This window comes from Neomonachus schauinslandi, chromosome 3 (genome assembly GCF_002201575.2).
Source record: "Neomonachus schauinslandi chromosome 3, ASM220157v2, whole genome shotgun sequence".
NCBI classification, from domain to species: domain Eukaryota; kingdom Metazoa; phylum Chordata; class Mammalia; order Carnivora; family Phocidae; genus Neomonachus; species Neomonachus schauinslandi.
Window position 1 is genome coordinate 8,346,567 of NC_058405.1, and position 6,680 is coordinate 8,353,246.

Sequence of the window (6,680 nt, forward strand, 5' to 3'; positions counted from 1 at the left end):
CATATAATTTAAGCATATTAATCTGGTACATGAGATTTCAGTCTCAATATCTGGGATAATTTGATTGGTAGAGTAGTTGGGGGTATCACCACATCAAATTGATTTCATACACAATAGGAAAACTGTATATCATAATAGGTGTCCTATCACTAGTAATTTACTCAAATGGCCAAAGTCTAGAAAAAAGGGAGACAATTGCTCAAAATGTCTAGAAAGAGGGTGACTACCTTGTAGTTTAGGCCCATTTTTCACTCAATGATAGGTTATTCTGTTTATCAAAATAGCAGGTCAAATTAATGAGATATTATTAGAGAATGATTGTGGTAGAGTGTTTCATGGAAAATAACTTTTTAAATATTATTATTATTATGCTTAATTGATACTCATTTTTATTTTTTATAAAATTGTGAGACAAATAGAATTTTAACATATTCAACAAAAAATATTCTAGGGGTGGCTCAGTCAGTTAGGTGTCTGCCTTCAGCTTAGGTTATGATCCCAGAATCCTGGGATCAGGCCCCACATCAGGCTCCCCACTCAGTGGGGAGTCTGCTTCTCCCTCTCCCTCTGCCCCTCCTCCTGCTCATACTCTCTCTCTCTCTCAAATAAATAAATAAAATCTTTTTAAAAATTCTAAATACGAAATACTACTCTAATTCTACATGTGCATCTGACTATGTCTGCCATATTCCTGCTTTCCATATTTATTTACTTTACCAAAAAATTATACATAATGAATTTGCTCCACAGTAGATACTGACATAGGTAAAATGATATATTTCTTAATTACTACACTAACAGCTCTACCATTCGTTACAAATATCCTGAATCAATTTGAATTTTGAAGATCTAATAAAAACATATTTAATTAGTATGTTTTATGATAACAGTAGTATAATTTGAAACAGTGAATTCATAAGCTCTGAAATCTGACATATATTACAGAGAACATTTATTTAGGTAGGAACAATATTGAAACAGCTATATCTGATGGGATCAGCCACTCCTGTAGCATTTTCTTAAGAACTTAGTGAAATCATCCAGAGATGGAAAAAATTCATAACATACTTGAAACCCTCAGAAAAGAAAAATAAGGAAGTAATTTTACCTCAAAGCATGCACAACAAAATTATTCAATATTAATGTTAAAAGATTACCGAATTCATATGAAATCACTTATATAACAGTGTATGATAGGGAAATACTGAGTTATGAAGCTCTTAATATTTAATATTACAGAATTTTTTTGTTTACGAAAAAGAAAAAATACAGGAAATTTAATCTACATTTCTCTGAAGAACTGAGAGGGTTGGCTTCATCTTTCTTTAACAAGGGAAAATAATATTTACTTAATACATTTTCATAATTTAAATTAGAAACTGGGCAAATTTTATATTCTCAATTATCTTAATTATAAAAATAAACAACCAAAATAGTTCTTAGGGCAGAAAGGCAATTGTCCTGAGAGACTGGTAGAGTTGCAAATAGTTTGTAAACTACAAAGGATTTAATTTTTAGAAAGAGTAACTTGGGTTGACTTAAATTTTCATCATTGTTAGATTTTCAAATATCTGAAAAAATAGGTATTTATTTAGTTACACAATTTACTTTGTAAATAAAAAAGTGTGCCTCTTAAGGGAGAGATATTTCCTCAACCCATTTAACCCAAATGGAAATTTCAAAAGTATCCATATGCCAGAGAAGGAATAGTAAAATTTGACCATTTATACATATGGCAACTTTTATAAAATTCTGGCTCTAAATTCCTAGGGAAGGAGTGGAATTTGGGTCCCTACCTTGATCTCTAGAAAAATATGAATGCTGAGAGCAAAGATTAACAAAGTTGACAATGGTTTCTATCCTCCATGATGTTATTCAAAGTTCATTGTTATGTAATGCATTGATTCCACCATTGGGAAAGCATTTCTTTATAGATCAATGTCACCAAGACTTTGGGCCCCTAAGTTGAGTGTATAGTATGTTGGGATTAAGCTACTTTTGTGCCCAGCCAGGAAACACTGCATGAGATGCCAACGGTAGAATGGAGGATTTTTGAGTGTCCCAATGGGAGTTCGAATGTTTGTTTTATATTTATGCTTCTGTAGTAGAATAGGCCTTCTCAGTGATAACAGTAGCTACAGTCAACAAGAGGGACTCTTCATGCCCCATCACTGAAAATATCAGGCACTATTACTCTGTCAGTATGAATATAATTATATCTCTGTTCTTCTGTCACAATTCATTTTTTGATAAAATATTGAAAAGTATTGGTGGATTGTGGAAATCAAGGTCCTCGCAAGCTAAATCAGTTGAAGAACTACAGAATAAAGCAATTGGAAATAATGTCTCATTAAAAATTGAACTTAAAAATTGAAATTTCATGATAGAACAAAAATAGAGTAGCAGAAGTTTTCACTGTGTTGCAAAACAATTGCACGATTTAGTATTAGGTGCATTACATGGACATGTTATATCTTAGTGATTGTGTAATAAATTCTCCCAGTCCAAATATTATCTGCACACAAACGCTCTCTTAATTCCATTTTCGAAGACATTAATAAGTAAGTTTGGATGCGCGAATCCTGTGTGGGGCACAGTGTCTCCGTTTAGCAAACTGCTGATTGTGTTAATGTAACATTGGATTGTATAAAAAATGGTGCATCTAATGAAGACAAATGCCACATGAAATGTTGTGCTTCTCTAAGAACATCACTAAGGCCTCCCACTTGGTGCTTTTATCCTTCATTACACACATATAGCCCTCAATTTCTTCAGGAGATACATGTACCTAATGGAAATCCTTGGATTAAACTGGAGAGCATGTTTGTCAGCAGCATCTGTCTTAATAGGTAAGTCATTCCACTTGCTCATCCCAGAGCCACATTCACAGAGCACCTCCTAATAATTATGATAAAGCCTCAGACTTTATCTCAGAGCACATTAGACAACCAGGAGATGGCTCAACCGACAATTTGAATCCAAAGGGTCTGTTTTTCCAACTAGCAGGGAAAACATAAACTGGCTCTGTCATCATGCTCATCAAGTACATCAGGGTTGAAGCTCCAATGTCCTTGCTGCCTTAATATTCATGCTCTCATAAGTTTCTCATTTGGAAGGCTGCAACAGAAATAAGTAACCTCTTGTTGAATGTCCTTTTCAGTTATCTGAGAAAATTCACTTTTGCTTTAGGCTTTATTTAGAGATATAATCTAGCAAATTCTCTTCTCTCTGTCACTTTCTCTCTCTCTCTTTCTCTGTTCTGTGTGTAGATATACATTTATATTCATAATGTGTGCATATAAAATGCAAATGCATATATTAGAAGCACTGCCCTTTTCCTCACATTACCTGTTTCTGGAGGTCTATAAGCAAGAAAAGTGGTTGTTGTGAAATATGGAAGCAAAAAATACATTAGAGGGGCAACTGGGTGGCTTAGTGAGTGGAGTGTCTGACTCTTGATTTTAGCTCAGGTCATGAACCCAGGGTGGTGAGATCATGCCATGTGTCAGGCTCCATGGTCAGTGGGAAGTCTGCTTGAGATTCTCTCCCTCTCCCTCTCACCCTCTCTCATTCTCTCTCTCTCTCAATAAATAAATAAATCTTAGAAAATACATTAGATATTTCACAACTGATATCAAGTAAAGTTCTACAAATATCTGAGGAACTATATCTAGAGAAAAATCATAAAATTTACAGTCTCTCAAAGATGATGTAAGAGTTAAGTCACAACAGAAGACTTGTAAGCAGCACAGAGTTTAGGTGTCTACATCAGTCAGAGGCTCTGTGAAGAAATGTTAGTGTGAATATGTTTCCAGAAGAGGCTACAAATGTCTGGATTGATTTTTTTGTAAAAGGATCAACAAGGCCCTTGTTTCTCAGAAATACACAGCCTTAAAGACTGGGGAAGGGAGAAGGTGGTGAAGTATTCTTATATAGGAAATCAATCAGGTCAGAGTTCTAGAGGAGAAGGAAATGTATGTGGTTAAGAAGGAAAAGATAACATTCTGAGGGGGATATTTATTGTTTCAGATAAAAATCGCTGATTCACCATGCTCCCTTCTTTACAGATAAGAGCTAAATTAATAACCAATAAAGAACATTCCTACAATGAAAATACCAAATGTATATGTTGACTTTGTTTTTAGTGCCAAGTATTGTGTTCCTGTGTAGCCAAATATAATATAACTTACAAGGGACTGCAGCAAGGATCATGTCAAGAGTTTTCATTTCAAATGCTATATCTTGCCCCATACTCTTTCAAATCTGAGTCTCTAATAAGTACAAAAAAAAATTACTCCTGTGTTCCAAAGAAAAATGATTTTTGTCCATTGTTCATGTGATTCTTATGCCATCACTTACTAAAAACAATTTTAAAAGACTGATACACAATTGTAGGTTGAAACAGATCAAACTGACTTTCAAATTGCCTTTGTCCACTCTCTTTCTCTAGGCAATACCATGTGTACACCATGTAAGGGAATCACTGTTCTTTGTTTGTTTCCTTTTTTGGCAATCTCCAGTACAGATCTGCCTTTCTGTAGTCATCCAGTATCCCCTTGTATAGTTGTGTCCATTACTGGTTCTGTATTAGGTTAGGCAATATACAAGCTGTGTTTTGAAAATTATCTTCTTAAAGCAAACTATGGGGGGAAGAAAACATTTGGCCAGTTTTAGCTATTTACTGCAATTATCTTTAAAAGAGGCAAGACTGGGGTGCCTGGATGGCTCAGTCGGTCAATCGTCCAACTCTTGGTTTCAGCTCAGGTCATGATCTCATGGGTCGTGAGGTCAAGCCCTGTGACCAGCTCCACGCTCAGAGGGGAGTCTGCTTGAAAGATTCTCTCTCCCTCTGCCCCTCCCCGCTCAAATAAAGAAAGAAATGGAAATATTAATTTTGGGATTTCAATAAACTATGAAGTAAAGAAAAAAAAAGAATTTCTCTGTTTTACCAGAATTGCCATGAGTAGGAACCCCATAGCTTTACGTTGTAGATCAGATTGATGCAGAATCATTGTAGCCCCACTCTGTCTTTTAGAGGCATCATCTGCTATTGGATAATATGAAGGAATAAAGCAAACAAAATGGAATATTTATCAATAACTTCTGAACAAGTTCTTCCGTTTAACTTTAATATGTAGCCTAAGAAAAATGAATTATGCTATGATTTAGCATGTTTAGAAACTTGAATATAAGAGAATTTCTTCTCCATTTATACACATTCTTTGTTTTAAAATCCACACATCTCCTGAGTTTAGGGTATTTGAAACCTACACCTCTTAATCTTTATTTTTAACATGAAATTAATGAGTACCCACATGTATTCTGTCACTATAATTTATTTTTACTTTATAAACTTTCCTTGTTCTATATGATTCCAAAAGGCACAAATAATAGTTTTCTATTTTGCCTGCCACTCTAGGACCATATTGAATCCGTCAAGAATTGTCAATAGGAATAAATATCATTTTTGTATATGAATTGTCCAGAACATTTTTAAATGTCAAAACATTTTCTATGTTTTCTTTTAAATGATATTTTAATTATGTGAGTGCTATGTGACAAACAGAAACATGCCAACCTGCAGACCAGACCGTGGTAAATTGGCAGACAGAATATGCATAAGCACCAGAAAATGTTTGAAATTTACCATTGAGTTTTAAAATACAAAGCAAACACACTCAACGTGTGACGGGCAGCATATTTACTAAATAGTCATCATCCATTTATCCATAACTTACATTCAATAAAGTTAGCCCAAAAGCATTCCTGTATTTAATTGGTTTCCCGAAAGTGGAGTCAATTTTATGAGCTTAAGAGATCTTAATGTTATTTATTTTTATTTCAATTGATTAAATTGTATTAAGACCTGTCCTGTTAACTTCCAAGGCTTTTCAAGTACCGCTTAGCTGGCTTCCCCTCCATTATCAACCCATCTCTTGTCTGTAGGTTAAAACCTTGCTGTAGTCATAGGTCTCTTTACCATTTCCTAAATAGGTCACTTTTGTCTCCATTCCTGTACTAAAGTCTATGGATATCTCGTGCTATGAATTACTTTTCATCTTCTCCTGGACAATTCATGTCATGTCTCCCCTTGACACATAGCTCTCAGGTCCAAGAATTCTTCCACAGGCCATGGATGTGTAATTTATGCTTCTCCATGCTTCCCTATTCCTCCCCTGCCCCACTCTGGTTATTACTCTGTTATGTGCAGAGTACCTTGAAAAGAATTGATGAGATTTAGGAGCCTACTCTCTAGTGTTAGCACATTTATCATGTGATGCTGGGCATGGACTTTGGTATTTCTTGAATTCTGTTGTCTCATCTAGAAAGCAAATATGTTGAAGAGGATCCCCTGGAAGTCTCTGGCCGGAGGGCCCCAAATTGCATAAAGCCAAGCAGTCCCGGGCTTCTCCAAAGCAGGACCATTATGTTCTGCTTTTTGGTTTTTTTTGTTGTCATGCCCACTGTGCCTAGGACATGTAATCAACACAGTCTTAATTAAATGAATCCTTGTGGAATAAACTGACTGAAGCAAGAATCTTCCTGGGAACGACCCAGCCCAGCAAAACCAGTGTTGGGCGCGTTTGTGTACCGAATTTCCTGTAGTGCTGGAAATGTGGTGGCCCCTTTGGATTCTGAAACCTCCGAGGAAAATCAGGAGCCCAAGTCCCATACACAGC